Here is a 17,169-nt window from a genome sequence, read left to right on the forward strand (position 1 = left end):
GGAGTGGGCAAAAAGTTGAGCAGGAGACTCGCAGATCCTACAAACACAGCCAAAGAGACAAACCTCTTGGAGCTTTTTTGCAAGGGCTTCTGTTATATGGGCTCCCTCCTTGGACAGGAGTCCCTCCTCCCAGCCCCTTCCTCCCTCCAGATCTTCGGTGCTTCTTTTCAGCAAATTTAAAAAGTGGTAATAGTTTTATTTTATTTCAGGTGAGAAAGCAACATTTTCATTGCTAAAAATATATAAATTCAAACCATGCAAAAAAGAATAAAGCAGACACAAACATGATAGTTATGTGAGGTAATGCATATGTTAATTAGCTAGAGTTAGTCATCCCAAAATGTATATATACTTCAAACATCATGTTGTATACGTTAAATACATACACTTTTATCTGTTAATTTTAAAAAAGAGGGCTGAGATCCCAGCACTTTGGGAGGCCAAGGCAGGAGGATCGCTTGAGGCCAGGAGTTCAAGACCAGCACGGGCAACAAAGTGAGACACTCTCCCCGTCCTTGCTACCTAGCTAGCTAAATAAAAAAAAATAATAAAATGAAACAAAAAGAATGTAGGCCAGGCGCGGTGGCTCACTCCTGTAATCCCAGCACTTTGGGAGGCTGAGGAGGGCAGATTACCTGAAGTTACAAGTTCGAGATCAGCCTGGCCAACATGGTAAAATCCAGTCTCTACTAAAAACACAAAAAGAAATTAGCCAGGCATGGTGGAGTGCACCTGTAATCCCCGATACTCTGGAAGCTGAGGCAGAAGAATCACTTGAACCCGGGAGGTGGAGGTTGCAGTGAGCCTAGAGTGTGCCACTGCACTCCAGCCTGAGAGAGAGAGAGTCTGTCTCCAAAAAAAAAAAAAAAAAAAAAATTAGTATGGCTTTTTGTTAAAATTGATAAACCAATATTGATATATTATTATTAACTAAAATCCAAATTTTATTCTACTGCATTTTAAAAACATTTTTAATATAACTGTATTGAGATATAATTTTTTTTGGCCCAGGCTGGAGTGCAGTGGTGAGATCTTGGCTCATTGCAGGCTCCGCCTCCTGGATTCATGCCATTCTCCTGCTTCAGCCTCCCGAGTAGCTGGGACTACAGGCGCCTGCCACCACACCTGGCTAATTTTTTGTATTTTTAGTAGAGATGGGGTTTCACTGTGTTAGCCAGGATGGTCTTGATCTCCTGACCTCGTGATCCGTCAGCCTCGTCATCCCAAAGTGCTGGGATTACAGGCGTGAGCCACTGCGCCTGGCCTTTTTTTTTTTTTTTTTTTTTGAGACAGGGTCTCAATCTGTCACCCAGGCTGGAGTGCAGTGGCGCAATCTGGCTCACTGCAACCTCTGCCTCCTGGGTTCAAGTGATTCTCCTGCCTCAGTCTCCCAAGTAGCTGGGATTACAGGAGTGTGCCACCATGCCCGGCTAATTTTTTTTTTTTTTTTTTTTTTTGAGACGGAGTCTCGCTCTGTCTCCCAGGCTGGAGGGCAGTGGCACGATCTTGGCTCACTGCAACCTCTGCCTCCCAGGTTCAAGCGATTCTCCTGCCTCAGCCTCCCTAGTAGCTGGGACTACAGGTGCGTGCCACCACGCCCGACTAGTTTTTTGTATTTTTAGTAGAGACGAGGTTGTAATGTGTTAGCCAGGATGGTCTCAATCTCCTGACCTCGTGATCAGCCCGCCTCGGCCTCCCAAAGTGCTGGGATTACAGGCGTGAGCCACCGTGCCTGGTCAATTTTTTGTATTTTTAGTAGAGATGGGGTTTCACTCTGTTGACCAGGCTGGTCTTGAACTCCTGGCCTCAAGTGATTCACCTGCCTCAGCCTCCCAAAGTGCTGGGATTATAGGCGTGACTACCACGCCCGGTATAAGCATCAGTTTTGAAATCAAGATTTCCTGGTTACAAGGCCAGCAGAGTTGCTTCCAGGTGGTGGGACTAAAGATCCCACTTTCAATATAAATAGTGACAATTAGATAAGATCGAGTAGTTAGGCTGGGCACAGTGGTTCATGCCTACAGCCCAGCACTTTGGGAGGTGAAAGTGGGAGGATCACTTGAAGCTAGGAGTTGGAGACCAGCCTGGCCAACATATCGAGACTCTGTCTCTACACAAAATTTAAAAATGAGCTGGGTGTGGTGGCGCACGCCTGTAGTCTCAGATACTCAGGAGACTGAGGCAGAAGAATCACTTGAACCCAGGAATAAGAGGTTATAGTGAGCTTTATGATCCAGCCATTGTACTCCAGCCTGGGTGACACAGAGACCCTGTTTTTAAAACAAAACAAAAGATATGTAGGTAAAGTGGATTTAGAGAGGGTCTGGCGAAGAGGGCAGGGAAAAACTTGGAAGCAAACCAAATGTCCAATAATAGGGGATTCAAGTACTTTTTTTTTTTTTTTGAGACAGGATTTTGCTCTGTCACCCAGGCTGGAGGGCAGTGGCCGATCTCAGCTCACTGCAACCTCCACACACACCTCCTCCCCAACTGGCTCAAGTGATCCTCCCACCTCAGCCTCCCAGTGTGCTGGGCTATAGGCATGAACCACCATGCCCAGCCTAACTGAGTGCCCAGAGTAGTTGGGATTACAGGCATGTGCCACCACGCCCAGCTAATTTTTGTATTTTAGTAGAGCTGGGGTTTCGCTATGTTGGCCAGGCTGGTCTTGAACTCCTCATCTCAAATGATCTGCCTGCCTTGGCCTCCCAAAGTGCTGGAATTATAGGCATGAGGCACTGTGCCAGGCCCAAGTACATTATGATGCATCAATAATATTACGTATAAAAAGCAATAGTTATAATAAACATTAAAATGGTACTTACTAATGATGAATATTTGCATATATACACCTTTATCTATTTTTTTTTCCTAAAGAAAGCAACACTAGTCTTTCGTTTCCTTTAAGATCAGTTCCTAGAAGTAGAATTGCTGTATCAAGAGATAGATAGGAATATTAAGTCTTTTGATAAATATCACCAAAAAGCTGCCCCGATCCAGTCCACAGTGGGGTATGAGAGTGCTGATAGCATGTACTCTCATCAGCACTAATTATATATTATAATATATGTAATATTTAAAAACATTTTTCTGAGAGACCAAAAGCAAATCTCAGTTTAATATTTATTTCATTAATTGCTTGTTCACCAACTCAATTTTTTGTATTCACTGTTATTTATTTATTTATTTTAGGTCCTTTGCCTATTTTTTTCTGTTGTATGTTCTATCTTTTTCTCTTATTGATCTGCAGATGTTCTTTACACATGAAGGACAGAAAGCTTTGCTTGCCATCCATATGTTGCAACTTATCTTTTTCCTTGATGTACTGAAATGTATCATCTTTATGAAGCCAAATCCTTTTCACCCTCCTCGCCTTTTTCCATCCCTCAAGGGTCACGTCCTCAACACCCCCACTGGGAAGCCTTCTGTAGGAGGCTCTTTGGAGTCTGATTTTCCTCTCCCAGGGTCCTGGAGTAGCAGGGCCTGATTGCTCACCCTGAGTAAGCCCTTGGAAGGTGGATCTGTCCCTGGGATTGTTCCAGGGGTCTGACTATTGATGCAATCCCCAACTAAGTTACAAGGGGACTTCCCCAAAAATGAGTTTTAGAACCTAAGGCTCTGAAGTTTGTGCAGGGCGTTAAAGAGGCAAAGGCTGCACCTGCTCCTCCTCCCGTTACTATGACCTGAATAAGGTGTTGTCATCTCAGCTCCTGGTCTTGTTTTTTTTTTTTTTTTTTTTTTTAAATGAAGATTCTGCAAGACACAGAAGCATTTCAAAAGAGTGCAAAAACAAGAATGTTTAATGCTGACAAGGATTCTTTTTATTTATTTATTTATTTATTTATTTTTGAGACAGGGTCTTGCTCTGTTGCCAGGCTGGAGTGCAGTGGTGCAATCTTGGCTCACTGCAACCTCCACCTCCGGATTCCAGTGATTCTCCTGCCTCAGGCTCCTAAGTAGCTGGGATTACAGACGCCCACCACCACGCCTGGATCATTTTTGTATTTTTAGTAGAGACAGGGTTTCACCAAGTTGGCCAGGATGGTCTCGATCTCTTGATCTCATGATCTGCCCGCCTCGGCCTCCCAAAGTGCTGGGATTACAGGCGTGAGCCACCACGCCCGGCCCCCAATGCTGACAAGGATTCTTTAAAGGGCACGTTCTCTCTGAAGGCTGGTGGGAGTGTGAGTTGGATCCCTACAGCACAATTTGGCAATGTGTGTCCCAGGCCATGAGGAGGCAGCAGAGGGCAGTCAATGAGAACAGTGCCCGGGAGTCAAAGCTGGGTTTGCCCCATTGGTCCTTGAGTTTGAGCAAGTGAAGTTACTTCTCTGAGCCTCAGTTTCCTCCTCTGGAAAAGGGATGAATATTCACAGTTTTAGTTGTTACAATTACATGGCTTAGCACCATGCCTCCTGATGCACAGAAATGCTTGAAACATGGGAACTGTTACTGTTCTTTTTTTTTTTTTTGAGAGAGTCTCACTCACTCTGTCACCCAGGCTGAAGTGCAGTGATGCTACCTCTGCCACCTCCGCTCATTGCAACCTCCGACTCCCAGGTTCCAGCGATTTTCCTGCCTCAGCCTCCTGAGTAGCTGGGATTACAGATGTGCACCACCACACCCGGCTAATTTTTTGTATTTTTAGTAGAGATGGGGGTTTCGCCACGTTGGCCAGGCTGGTCTCGAAATCCTGACCTCAAGTGATCCGCCTGCCTCGGCCTCCCAAAGTGCTGAGATTCCAGGCGGGAGCCACCACACCCAGCCACTGTTACTATTTTTAATTCTTAAAGATACACCTTCTCCTTGACCCAGAAGTTTCATTTGTAGTAGGAACAATAATTAGAGACGGGCACAAGGACATAATTAGAGATGGGCACAAATATTTAGTTGCTTGGATTTTGCATGACAGGGAGGGGGTTTATTTATAATGGCAAGGTACTACAGCATAGATGTTCAAAAGGACAGTGATTAAACAAATTCGAGTTCATTGATAGGATGGCATCTTATGCAGCCATTAAAACTAATCTTCTTGAAGAATATTTAATGACATGGAAAGACACTGGTGATATTTACAATCTTGTGGTTTAAAAGACAACATTCTAGGCTGGGTGTGGTGGTTCACGCCTATAATTCAAACACTTTGGGAGGCCAAGACGGGGCGGATCACGTGAGGTCAGGAGTTTGAGACCAGCCTGACCAACATGGAGAAACCCTGTCTCAACTGAAAATACAAAATTAGCTGGGCGTGGTGGCACATGCCTGTAATCTCAGCTACTGGGGAGGCTGAGGAGGGGGAATCACTTGAACCCAGGAGGCAAAAGTTGTGGTGAGCTGAGATCATGCCATTCTACTCCAGCCTGGGCAATGAGAGCAAAACTCCGTCTCAAAAAAAAAAAAAAAAAAGACACAACATTCTTTACAAATGTATGTTTCCAATTCTGTCAAAAGAAAAAAGGGGTCAGTCATGGTGGCTCACACCTGCAATCCCAGCACTTTGGGAGGCTAAGGTGAGAGGATTGTTTGAGGCCAGGAGTTCAAGACCAGCCTGGGCAACACAGCGAGACCCCGTCTCTACTAAAAATTAAGAAAATTAGCCAAGCCAGGTGCAGTGGCTCATGCCTGTAATCCAACACTTTGGAAGGCCAAGGCGGACAGATCACTTGAGGCCAGGAGTTCGAGACCATCCTGGCCAACATGGGGAAGCCCCGTCTCTACTAAAAATACAAAAATTAGCCGGGCATGGTGGTAGGCGCCCAGGAGTCGTTTGAACTCTGGAGGCGGCGGTTGCAGTGAGCCAAGATCATGCTACTGCACTCCAGCCTGGGTGACAAAGCGAGATTCTGTTGAAAGAAAGAGGAAAGAAAAGAAAGAAAAGAAAGAAAGAAAGAAAAAGAAAGAAAGAAAGAAAAAGAAAAGAAAGAAAAAGAAAGAAAAAGAAAAGAAAGAAAGAAAGGAAAGAAAGAAGGAAAGAAAAGAAAGAGAGAGAGAGAGAAAGAAAGAAAGAAAGAAAGAAAGAAAGAAGGAAAATAAATTAGCTGGTGTGGTGGCTTATGCCTGTAGTCCCAGCTACTTGAGAGGCTAGGTTGGAAGGATCACTTGAGCCCAGGAGTTTCAGACTGCAACCCTGCCTGGGCGACAGAGTAAGACCCCTATTTAAAAAAAAAAAAAAAAAAAAAAAAAGAACGAACGAACAAATAAAAAGAAAAAAGGTAGGTAAACATAAAGAAAAATTAACTCATCATTTAATCATTCATTCATTGTTGCCACCGACATTAATAGAAATTAATTAGATGCCTACTATGTGGCTGTTCTGGGGCAGAAGAGAAGCACCAAACATTTAAGAGTATCTCTGAAGGGGTGGAATTACCACTCATTCAAACATCCATTCCACCGATGTTTACTGAGCATCTACATGCCAACAGTGCCAGGGCGCTGGGAATGCAGCAGTGAACAAAGACAGAAATCCATGTTGTCATGGGGCTGACATTCCAGCAGAGGAGACAACCAACAAGCAATAACTACAATTAGCAATGAGAAATAAGAACAAAGCAGACAGAGTTTGGTAGTATCTGAGAGGGATGTTTGCTGCTTTCCTTAGGGTGAGCGAGGGAATTAGTTCACAGAGAAAGTGACATCTGTGTAAAGCCCTGAAAAAAGGGAGGGAGAGATAAGGATACCTGGGGGAAGAGTATGTTCCAGGCAGAGGAACAGCCAATGCAAAGACTGTGAGGTGAGAGCGCACCTGACAGAGTTCAGGAACAGCATGAAGGCTGGAGTCCAGTGAATAAGATCGAGGAGGAGAGGCCGGGCTCGGTGGCTCACGCCTGCAATCCCAACACTTTGGGAGGCTGAGGCGGGAGCATAGCTTGAGCCCAGAAGTTCGAGACCAGCCTGGCCAACACAACAAAACTCTCTCTTTAAAAATAAAAGTCCAGCTTGGTGGCTCACGCGTGTAATCCCAGCACTCTGGGAGGCCGAGGCGGGTAGATCACCTGAGGTCAGGAGTTCGAGACCAGCCTGGCCAACATGGTGAAACGCTGTCTCTACTAAAAATACAAAAAATTAGCTGGGTGTGGTGGTGGCCGCCTGTAATTCCAGCTACTCAGGAGAGGTTGCAGTGAGCTGAGATCGCGCCATTGCACACCAGCCTGGGCAACAAGAGCGAAACTCCGTCTCAAGACAAATAAGTAAAAATAAAATAAAAAATTTTTAAAAAGAGGATGTCTGCTGTTTGTTTGCAATATTTTGACTAATTACTTTGTAAAAACTTATTTAAAAATTGAAGATCAAACAGTCTCAGGTTCCCGGGCTCAGACAGACCAGCGTTCAAAACTCATTACCTTCTTTCTATGATGCTAAACCAGCTATTTCACCCTCTGAATCTCAGTTTATCTGTAAAATGGGTATTAATGATATTATACCACAGGGTTGTATATGCAGCGAGAAAATGCAAGTAAAGCACTTATCCAGGTGCCTGGCTCTTAGAAAGTGCTTAAGAACTGTTTCTGCCCATTAACTCATTACTCTCTCCCAGCCCCTAACTCCTTCTGAGGGGAAGTTAGAAAATCGGTATCACACGAAAACAGTCATTTCCCCTTTAAGGACCTCAGTGGGCCGGGAGCCAGCCTTCCCGCACCTTTTCCAAAATTTCCAATCCCCACTTGGCGTTTTCTGCCCGAAGGTCTCTGATTGGACGCTCTGTACCAATCGGAGGCTGGAGCGGGCCCTGAGAGGCGCCTGACTCCGCCCCCGCGATGGCCCTGCCCACTGCCCGGTCAGCCACGTTGCTATGGGGACTGGTGGGCGGTGAGGGGGGAAAGCCCCGGATGTTCGTTGGGGATTCAACATGGCGGCGGCAGTGGCCGCGGTAGCGGCGGTGCAAGAGAGCTGAGGGAGGCTCGAGGGCGCGGAGTTCCAGGCCGAGCAGCTAGGCCGCGAGCGACTGCGGCGCCGAGCCGGTAGGATAAGGGGTCCGGCCAGGGGCTTGCGGTGGGCCGGGCGCTGGCAGCGGGACGGCGTTTCCGCGAGGAGGGGGGCGGGGCCGCCGGGGTCAAAGGTCACTGGTGGAGGGAAGGGTCGCGTCCGAGAGGTCGGGGGTTAATGCAGACTGGAGGGAGGTGTAGTGGAGGTCGGGGATCAAACCAGCGAAGGGGGCGTGGCGAAGGGGAGTGCAAAGTTTGAAATTCGAAGTGGGGGCGCGTTCGAGGGGATCTGGGCGAGTCTCAAAAAAGGCAGGGTCAAAGTTAATAATTTGAGGGAAAGGCTGCCCCCACGAGGGTCAGAGGTCACAGCCCCAGGGGCGCCAGGTTGGAGGTTTAAAGCTGCTCCCAGCGGAGCAGATGAATGAGTTTTAGGTTCGGGGGCGTCTTTTAGGGGTTCAAAGCTGGGGCGTGCCTAGAAGGTGCAAAGGTGAGAATCTGACAGCGGGGCAGTTGTTTCCCAGAGTCAAAAATTAAAACCCAAGGAGGGCGTATTGCCGGGGACGGGGGGGCGGGGCATCCAGGGGCGGGGTCAGAGATGCTTCCTGGTGACAGGAGAAGGGGGAACCCTCCCACAAATAATAATGGCAAACACTCGTGAAACACTATGGGCTAGACCCTCTTTTTGACGCTTTACTTGTATTAGCTTATTCAGTCCTCACTATAGTCTTAGGGGGTCTTAACCTGGTATTAAGAGGTTAAGTGATTTGCACAAGGTCACCCGATGCATAAGTTGTGCGCTGGGATTCTAACTCTGGAGTTCTGGCCCAGAGCCCTGCTCTGGCCGACCGCCTCTCAAATCATCATAATGTCAGTTAATGTTTAATGAGGGCTCACACTGTGCTCCACGCCCCGTGTGCCCTGCTGCACACTCCTGCTGCAATCTTGTGAAGTGAGTGCTCAAGAAGAACCTACTTTACAGATGGGAAAAATGAGGCTCAGAAGCTTCTGCTGAAGGCAGAGTTAAAATCAAAGCTGGGCCTGGGTGATTCCAGGGCTCCTGCCCCTGGTCGCCACATTGTCCGGTGCCAGCCATTATGTCTCTCCCGGAAGCAGGGGGCTGGGCAGGGCTGAGCCACTCCCTGGGCAGATTGGATTGTCTGCTTGGTTGCCCTGGAAGGGTGTGATCTGGCAGGGAAGATTCCCGTGAGCCTATGGGAGTAGGGTGTTTGTGGGTGGTCTGGAGTCCGAGCAAGGGAGTCCAACGGGGCTTCTGACTGGGGAGAGTGTCCCTGGGTGGTACCCCGGGCAGAGCGGGGTGTTCACTGTTCTTAAAACCCTAAGCTCTCATTGTGGTCCTCAGTCACTCCCACCTCACTTCGTATGGCTCTGCCCATTTCTCCCCAGCCCGTTTGCTGTTCTCCAACTCCAGGCCCATGCCTCCCGCCTGGTCTTTGACCTTCCTGTTCCTTCTGCTGGGAATCCTTTCCCCACCCTGCCCTCTGTCACTGACAGGTCGCTCACTCTCAGCTGGCCCGGGACCACCCTGGCTCGCACTTGCTGCAAGGTCTTGTTCTGTCATCTGCCCAGCCCTTACCTCCCTGCTTACCTTAATTATTAGGGTGCATGGTGGAATTGCTCTGTGGGGTTCCTTGCCTCGGTCCCCACTGAAGCCCTGCCTGGCCTGCAGAGGATGTGACATTGCTGGGGGTTGACTCTTGGGCACTATGCCGGGTGCTGGGAGTGTGGCAGGGGACGAGATCCACAGAGCCCCTAGCCTCAGAGGGCACTCAGTTCCCCGGTGGGAGCAGAGTGGAACCAGCCCCCAAGCCAGTGACACAAGGCTGCATCTCTACAAATGGTGATGTGGCTTGCAAGGGCATCTTCAGAGAGCCGGGAGAGTGCCCCTACCCTGGGCTGAAGCCTGAGTCCCTTTCCCCTGGGAAGGCGCTGAAGGATGGGGAGGAGGGCTGGGAATGGGCTCACCAGGCAGGAGGAGCAGTGTGTGCAGAGGCCCTGGCATGAGTGGCTCGGGTGCACAGCTGGGGATCTGGGGCAACACGTAGCCTGTGCAGGTTCAGGGCGAGACCCTGAGGGGACTCAGCCTGGGAGGGACGGTGGGAGCAGGGGAGGGCTGAGGAGTACCTGTATGTGTGGAGCTGCGTGAGGCCGTGATGGAGCGTGGTTCAGAAAGCAGTGCTGGGCCCATCACTCACAGAGTGTGTGAGGACCTCCGTTTCCACTTCTGCAAGATGGGCATAGCGTTAGCGCTGCCTCATAGAATTACTGTGAGGACGCAGGCTAGAGAGCCTTGGCCCAAGGCCCCGCATACAGTAGTTGCTGTGTAAGCATTAGTCTTGCTGCTGCTGCTGCTGCTGCTGCCGCTGCTGCTGCTGCCGCCACCCCACCGCTGCCTGGGGAGGGCCTCAGAGACGGTGGAGGCCCTCGCTCCACCTGCCTCCTGGCTTTCTCTGGCAGCCACCCCATCCCCACCTGGCTCTGGCAGGGTCAGGGAGCTGGCACGCTGCCAGGCAGCCTTCTGAGGCTGGCCCAGCCTCCCAGCCTTGCAGTGCCAGCTCACTCAGTGTCTCAGGGTTTGGCACAGATAAAGAAGGATAGGGTTTGGGCATTGGAGACCCATATTCAGGTCCTTCCTTTGTGACTTACCAGCCATGGGAACTTGGTCAAATGATTTCTTATTTGCCAGTTTTATTCCTTCAACACACGTTCGGCTAGGGGAAAAAGCAGGGCTTTCAGTATAATGAAACACTCATGCATCCGACCATCGTCTGGCCTGGGACAGAACACACCGTGATGCAGTTAGAGGCCAAGGGTCTCCTCCTCAACCCCCTTCCTCCCTCCCTTCCAGGGGCAGCCTCTGTCCTGGGTGTGGCAGTCACCATTCCTCTGCAGCCTTTCATACTTTTACTGCCCTTGGATGTATTCACCAACAGTAGAGCAACAGCTCTTGCCCCTGGCTGCACATTGGAACTCCCTGGAGAGCTTTGAAAAGATGCTTTGGCCCAGGCCCGCCATGGAAATTCTGCTTCCAACTTACTTGGTCTGGGCTGGGGCCGGCCTTAGGTTTTTGGAAGCTCCCTGGGCAGTTCTTATGGCCAGCAGGGGCTGACCACCGTTGTTTCACAGTTCAGATAAATGGTGTCACCATAAACATGCCTTTCTGCAAGTTGCTGTTTTTGTTCAACATTATAGATATATTTGAGATGGGATCTTGCTTTGTTGCCTAGACTGGACTCTAACTCCTGAGCTGAAGCTATCCTCCCACCTCAGCCTCTGGAGTAGCTGGGATTACAGGTGTGCACACCTGCACCCCACTTTGAGCTGAGCATTGGAGTCTGGATCTCTCTCAGTGGGGATGTGCGTAGGTCTGGGACAGGCCATTTGTTTTTCCTGTTGGTATTTCCTTTTGTGATCGTGTCACACAGGAGTTGCCTGTTCACCTGTTGATGGCCACTGAGGTGGTCCGTTGGGGCTGTGACAGTGCGGTAATGGGCCTTCTGGAACGCGTGTTCCTGTACACCATGGCCAGAGTCTCTCTGGCATATGCCTAGTAGCAGAAAAGCGGGAGCTCCCCACTTTCCTAGCAGTTGCCAAGTCACGCCCCCAGTGGCTGGACCACTGTGCTCCCCAGCAGGCTCCAGGGCTGCCTTCATTCCAAGTCCTGCTTTGGGCAGCTTTGTGGCCCTCGCTGAAACGATGTCCTCGGTCATGGAATGGGAGCTTTATGGGCCCCCCCACCCACCAGGCTGGTTGGAAACAGATGGGGAGATGGTTCACCCAACTGGCTCAGCTGGGACCTCGTCCTCACTGAGTCCCTACACCCAGAGGAGAAGGCAGGATGGAAGGGCTTTCACCTTTACCCCCTTGGGCATCCAGGACGGTGACTGCAGCTTTGCCCCAACTGCCCTTGGGAGCAGGTGCCAGGGGTGACAGCTGGGAAAGAGAACTATACTGATTCGAACCTCTCAGGAGGGAGGCAGGGAGGACGGAGGTGACAGTTGGAAGATGGATGAGGCCTTGTAACATTCTTTCTGTGTATCTGACTGTTGGTCCCAGTGGTAACCAACACAGCCCAGCTCTGCCCCTGTAGATTATAGTACAGTGAAGGAGACAGACCTGCTGTCCCCAGACGGTGACAGCCCAGAGAGGCCAGGGCTGTGAAGGAGAGGCTTAGGCGAGGGTCAGGGCGGGACGTGGGGGGACCCAGGCAGAGGGGTCAAGGCAGGATGACGGGGGAACCCAGGCAGACGGGTCAGGGTGGGGTGGTGGGACCCAGGCAGAGGGGTCATGGCGGGATGGGGGCGGGGACCCAGGCAGAGGGGTCAGAGAAGGATGGGGAAACCCAGGCAGAGGGGTCATGGCGGGATGGGGGCGGGGACCCAGGCAGAGGGGTCAGAGAAGGATGGGGAAACCCAGGCAGAGGGGTCAGGGTGGGATGGGGGCGGGGACCCAGGCAGAGGGGTTGGGGCCGGATGGCGGGGAGGGGCACAGAGCAGGATTGGGACTGGGATGGAGGCACAGGGACCGTAGGAAGCCGGAGGAGGCATGTGACCCAGTGTGGGGAGTTGAGGAGGGCTTTCTGGATAAGATGACATCTGACTGATGAGAAAATATGAGCGAGGCTGGAAGGAGGTGGAAAGAAGGTAACAGGTCATGGGTACAGAAGTGCCAAGGCCCTGAGGTCAGAATGACCTCGGGATGGTCGAGGATCATCAGATAGGCCAGTGTAGGCTACCCTGTGCACCCTGACTGTGTGGTAGCCTTGTTCTGCAAAGAGCAGTTAAAGAAATACATAAAATATAAACTAAATAAGTAAAAAAGCAAAAAAAAGAAGCCAGTGTGGCTGAGCAGGGGGTGGGGTCAGAGGCTTGGAGGCTGTGTTGGATACAGCAGGGCCTAGCAGAGCCAGGTGGGGTGTGTGGATTCCATTCTGTGCATAATGGGAAGTCATCAGAGGCTTTAGCGACATCTGGTTTTCCCCTTATAAAGATTGCTCAGGCTGCTGTGTGGGGGACGGATCACAGGGGGTGGGGACAGGGAGGCTGTGGGGAGGCTGCTGTAACAGTCCAAGCAGAAGAGGGTGGAGAGGACGAGGGGACAGTGATGGAGGAGTGTCCTCATGCCAGCCGAGGTCATCAGCGCTTTACCCCTGTTACCTCACTTCATCTTCACAGCAACCTGTGAAGTAGGTGCTAGTATCATCCTCACTCTGGAGATGAGAAAGGAGGCCCAGAGAGGTACGGGACTTGCCTAAGGTCACACAGCAGGCAGTGGCAGAGGTAGGATTGAACCCCAAGCCTTGGGCTTCAGTGTCACTGATTACTGGGGCTGCCCTCCCGTGATTTGGAACTGGCTTGGACCAGACGGGCCTGATTCCTGTTCAGCTGGTTCTTACCCAGGCTCCTTTGTTGACAGAAGCTCCCTGGGTAGTTTCTGGGCGCTGGGTCCCTACCTCCCTCAGGGCCTCCCTTTCCTTTCTCATCTACTCCTTGTCCCACTGGCTCATGGTGAGCCAGACTTCCTGGCCAGACACCGGTCAGGGGTGTCCCCAGCAGCTGTTTCTCCCATCACCGAGCCCAGCCCCTCACATGCTGCCAGCAGGAAGCAGCCTCCTTCCAAGTCACGGCCAGGGAAGTGGGACCCTTCCCGCCTAGTCACCCATCCGGGGCCAAGGCTTCTTGTCTGCCAGACGCCTTGGCCCACAGGAAGGTTGGAGGGGCCAAGGAGGGTGAGAAGGGGAACACTCTCCCATCCCAGGGGAGCCAGCTTTTGCGGATACGACAGAGGCCACCGCTCACTGAAGCCTCTCTCCTGGGGCTCTCCGGTCCTGCCCTGACCCTCCCCAGGCTGGGAGGTCATCTGCTGCATTCCCGAGGGGCAGTGGAACTTCCCTGCCAGGGCTGCTCAGTCCACACACATCCCTTAGCCTTTCCCACTAGCTGGGAGCCCCTGGGGAAGAGACAGAACTTCCCTGGGCCTCTGATTCCTCACCTGTTACAGGGAGTTGGTGGCCACCTCTCAGGGCTGTGGGAGGGCGGAAGATCATGTGTGTGCATCGTGCTTAGCCCGATGCTCGGCACGCAGTAAGCGCTTGGTAAATGTTGAACTTGGTGCTTTTGACGGTTTCTGTCCCTTGCACCCTGTCCCCCTCTGTGTTCTCATCCCGTAGTGAGCTGTAATAACCCCAGCCCCCCGGGGTCCCAGCTCCACGTGCCAGGCACGCGTGTGCTGTGAGTCTGTGAGCATGGTCATGTGGCTGTACCCAGAGACCCTGAGGAGGAGGTGTTATTAACCTCATTTCTCTTTTCCCGTGTTTTAATTTTCAGAAAGCACGTTTTTCCTCCATGTGCATGCATTACCTATTCCCCTAAATAATCACTAAAAACTGCACACAGCACAAAAGGATGTACAGGGACGAGCAAATCTCTTTACCACCCGCCTGCCAGGCCCTTCCCAGAGATGGCATCATCACCCCCGGTTTCTTTTCTTTCTTTCTTGAAATATTTATTCCCCCAAGTGCCCGCCCCTCCCTTTTGTTTTTACTCAAATGGAGCGGACTTCCCATGTTTATATTCTGTCCTGTGCTTTGCGTTTCCCACTCTGAAGCTCGCTGTCAGGACACAGAGTGCCGCCTCAAGTGTCCCACGCACACGTGTGCCCCCACGGACAGCACAGCCGTTCCCGTCTTTCCGTGCTGTGAACAGGGCTGCGCCCACCTGAGTGTGGCTGTGCGCACGTCTCTAGATGTGAGTCTGAGCTTGTGGCGTCGTGGTCTGAGACAGGCGCCCCGTTAGCTTTGCCGGTAGTGTTTTCACCCTGCTGGGGAGGTTGTCCGGCTCACACTCCCACTCCCCAGTATCTGATGACACTGGGGTTTCCTCACTCCCTTGCTGGAATAGACGGGTGTCACCTGACATTCTCACCTTTGCCAGTCAGATAGGTGACAAACAGTCTCATTGTGGTTCTGATTTTAATCAGAGCAAAGTGGGACAGCTTTGTGTTGTTGAAAGCCATCTTGAGCTTCCTTTTCTTGGAGCTGTCTATTCCTGATAATTTTACTTTCTCTGAGAAGGGGAAACTGAGGCACAGGCCAGCAATCCCACAGCAAATACGTGGCAGATGTGGCACTCAAACCTTGGCTCCGTTCTGGAGCTCCTAACCCGTCTGACACAGAAGAGGTCAAGGGCTTGGCCTCCAGAGCCAGCTTTCTCTCTTACTAGCTGTGTGACCCCAGACAAGTCACATCACCTCTCTGTGCTCGGGTGTCCTCATCTGTAAAATGAGGGTGCTAATGATATCTACTCTTAGAGTTGTTTTGAGGATATAAATGTATATTCGGCAGGCAAAATGTATAGTAAGTGCTCAAAGACTGTTAGCTGCATTACTAATAGCTGTGTTATAGTATGTCATCAATAGCCGTGTTATTAATATGAGCAGGCACTGTTGGAGTGCTTTCTGTGAACTAACCTATTGGACCCTCCCATCAACTCCAAGACACACGTGTTCTTATGATCTCCCTTTTCTAGGGAGGAGACTGAGAGCCTGGGGGACCTGCCCCCGGTCACAGAGCAAGAGGAACTGGGATTTGGATGCTGGAGGCCTGGCTCGTAATCGCTGTGGCCGCTTCCCCTGCTGCCCGGGGCTAAGCCCGAGGGTTACAAAGCTCTCCCTCCTGCTTCTCCCACCCCCCTTCTGCTGTCTGCATTCCAGGCAGGCTGCCCAGGAGCTTTCGAGCAGACACCTTGAAGGGTGGGAGCACCGGGTGGGCGGGGTCCTCACCTAGAGAGCTCCCCTCCCGGGCCCTCCCTGCTCCTACCACCTGTCCTGGGAACTCCAACCGCATTGTGCAGCGGTTTTGAGTTCACCTCCCAGCACTTCACTCCCAGAGGCGGAAGGCGGCCGGCCTTCCTGGGCTGAGTGGGGTGCCAGCCCCCCTCCCCTTCCCTTCCCTCCCTCACTGCGCCCACAGTCACCGGTCAGCACTGGGCGTGGGGAGAAAGTAGGACCCTGCGGGCCACTGGCCCCTCCACAGACCGTCCCCAGGTGAAGACCCCTCCCTGCCCTCCCCCCAGGAGGTCCCTGTCCTTCTCCCCCGAGGAACCCTCCTTCCCTGCCACCCACAGGGGCCTCCATAGTTCTGTCGTCCCTTCCCCGCAAATCTTCCACTGCAGCCTGGGCCCACGTTATTTGACTCTGAAATGCTATATATATACACAGCGCTTCTAACTCCACTGCTTTTAAAAAATCTTTAATAATTGTCAATTATAATATGCCCACAGAAAAGTGCATAAAATGCACAGGTAAGTTTAGCAAAGAATTACAAAGTGAACAACGCTTCCCCACCACCTCGGTAAAGACAGAACACAACCTCCCAAAAGCCGCCTGCCCATAACCCCTGTCCATCACGACCACAGTCGTGAGTGCTCTCCTGACCTTGGTGGTCACTGTGTCCTTGCTTTTCCTGATAGTTTTTACCATGAGGTATGCATCCTTCAATTACAGAATGTCATCTTGCCTGCTTTTGAACTTGACATAAATGGAATCTTCCAGTATGTCCTTGTCTGTGCTTTCTTTCGCCCTTAGGCCTGTGAGATCCATCTGTGTGCTGAATGTATCTGTAGTCATTCATCTTTGTTGCCGTATAATATTCTTTTTTTTTCTTTGACACAGAGTCTCGCTCTGTCGCCCAGGCTGGAGTGCAGTGGTGCAATCTCGGCTCACTGCAGCCTCTGCCTCTTGGGTTCAAGCGATTCACCTGCCTCAGCCTCCCGAGTAACTGGAATTACAGGCGTACACCGCTATGCCTGGCTAATTTTTTTTTTTTAATTTTTAGTAGAGAGGGGGTTTCACCATGTTGGCCAGGCGAGTCTTGAACTCCTGACCTCAGGTGATCCACCCACCTCAGCTTCCCAAAGTGCCGGGATTACAGGCATGAGCCACCGTGCCCAGCCTCGTATAATATTCTGTTTCTCCATCTCCTGCTGCGCTGGTGCGAGCCATCTCTTTGTAGCATCTGCTGAGGTGCCAGTGCCTGCGTTTCTTCGGGGAATATACCCAGGAGTGCATAGCCCAGGGCAGGGGGTAGGGTAGCTTCGGATTTAGTGGGCGCTGCCACACAGCCTCCCAAGGTGGTCGAATCTGTGTATCCTCCTAGCAGTGGTGACTGAGGATCTTAGTTGCTCCACCTGCTCGCCAGCATTTGGTACTGTAAGACTTTTTGGTTGAC

The 17,169-nt window shown here is 51.2% G+C and overlaps 1 protein-coding gene across 6 annotated transcripts in view; it reads left to right on the forward strand.

The window, feature by feature from the left end:
• Positions 1-7,794: 7,794 nt before the first annotated feature.
• Positions 7,795-17,169, forward strand: part of PAK4 (p21 (RAC1) activated kinase 4) — a 53,407-nt gene continuing 44,032 nt past the window's right edge. For 5 of the 6 annotated variants that reach the window (XM_063719480.1, XM_054540384.2, XM_063719483.1 and 2 more), the window contains exon 1: positions 7,811-7,961. The gene's annotated coding sequence lies outside the window, so the exon portion shown is untranslated. Of the gene's footprint in view, positions 7,962-17,169 lie in introns of all 6 variants that reach the window. The other variant, XM_009232575.4, reaches the window with a different exon arrangement.

This window comes from Pongo abelii, chromosome 20 (assembly GCF_028885655.2).
Source record: "Pongo abelii isolate AG06213 chromosome 20, NHGRI_mPonAbe1-v2.0_pri, whole genome shotgun sequence".
In the NCBI taxonomy this organism is placed as follows: Eukaryota; Metazoa; Chordata; class Mammalia; order Primates; family Hominidae; genus Pongo; species Pongo abelii.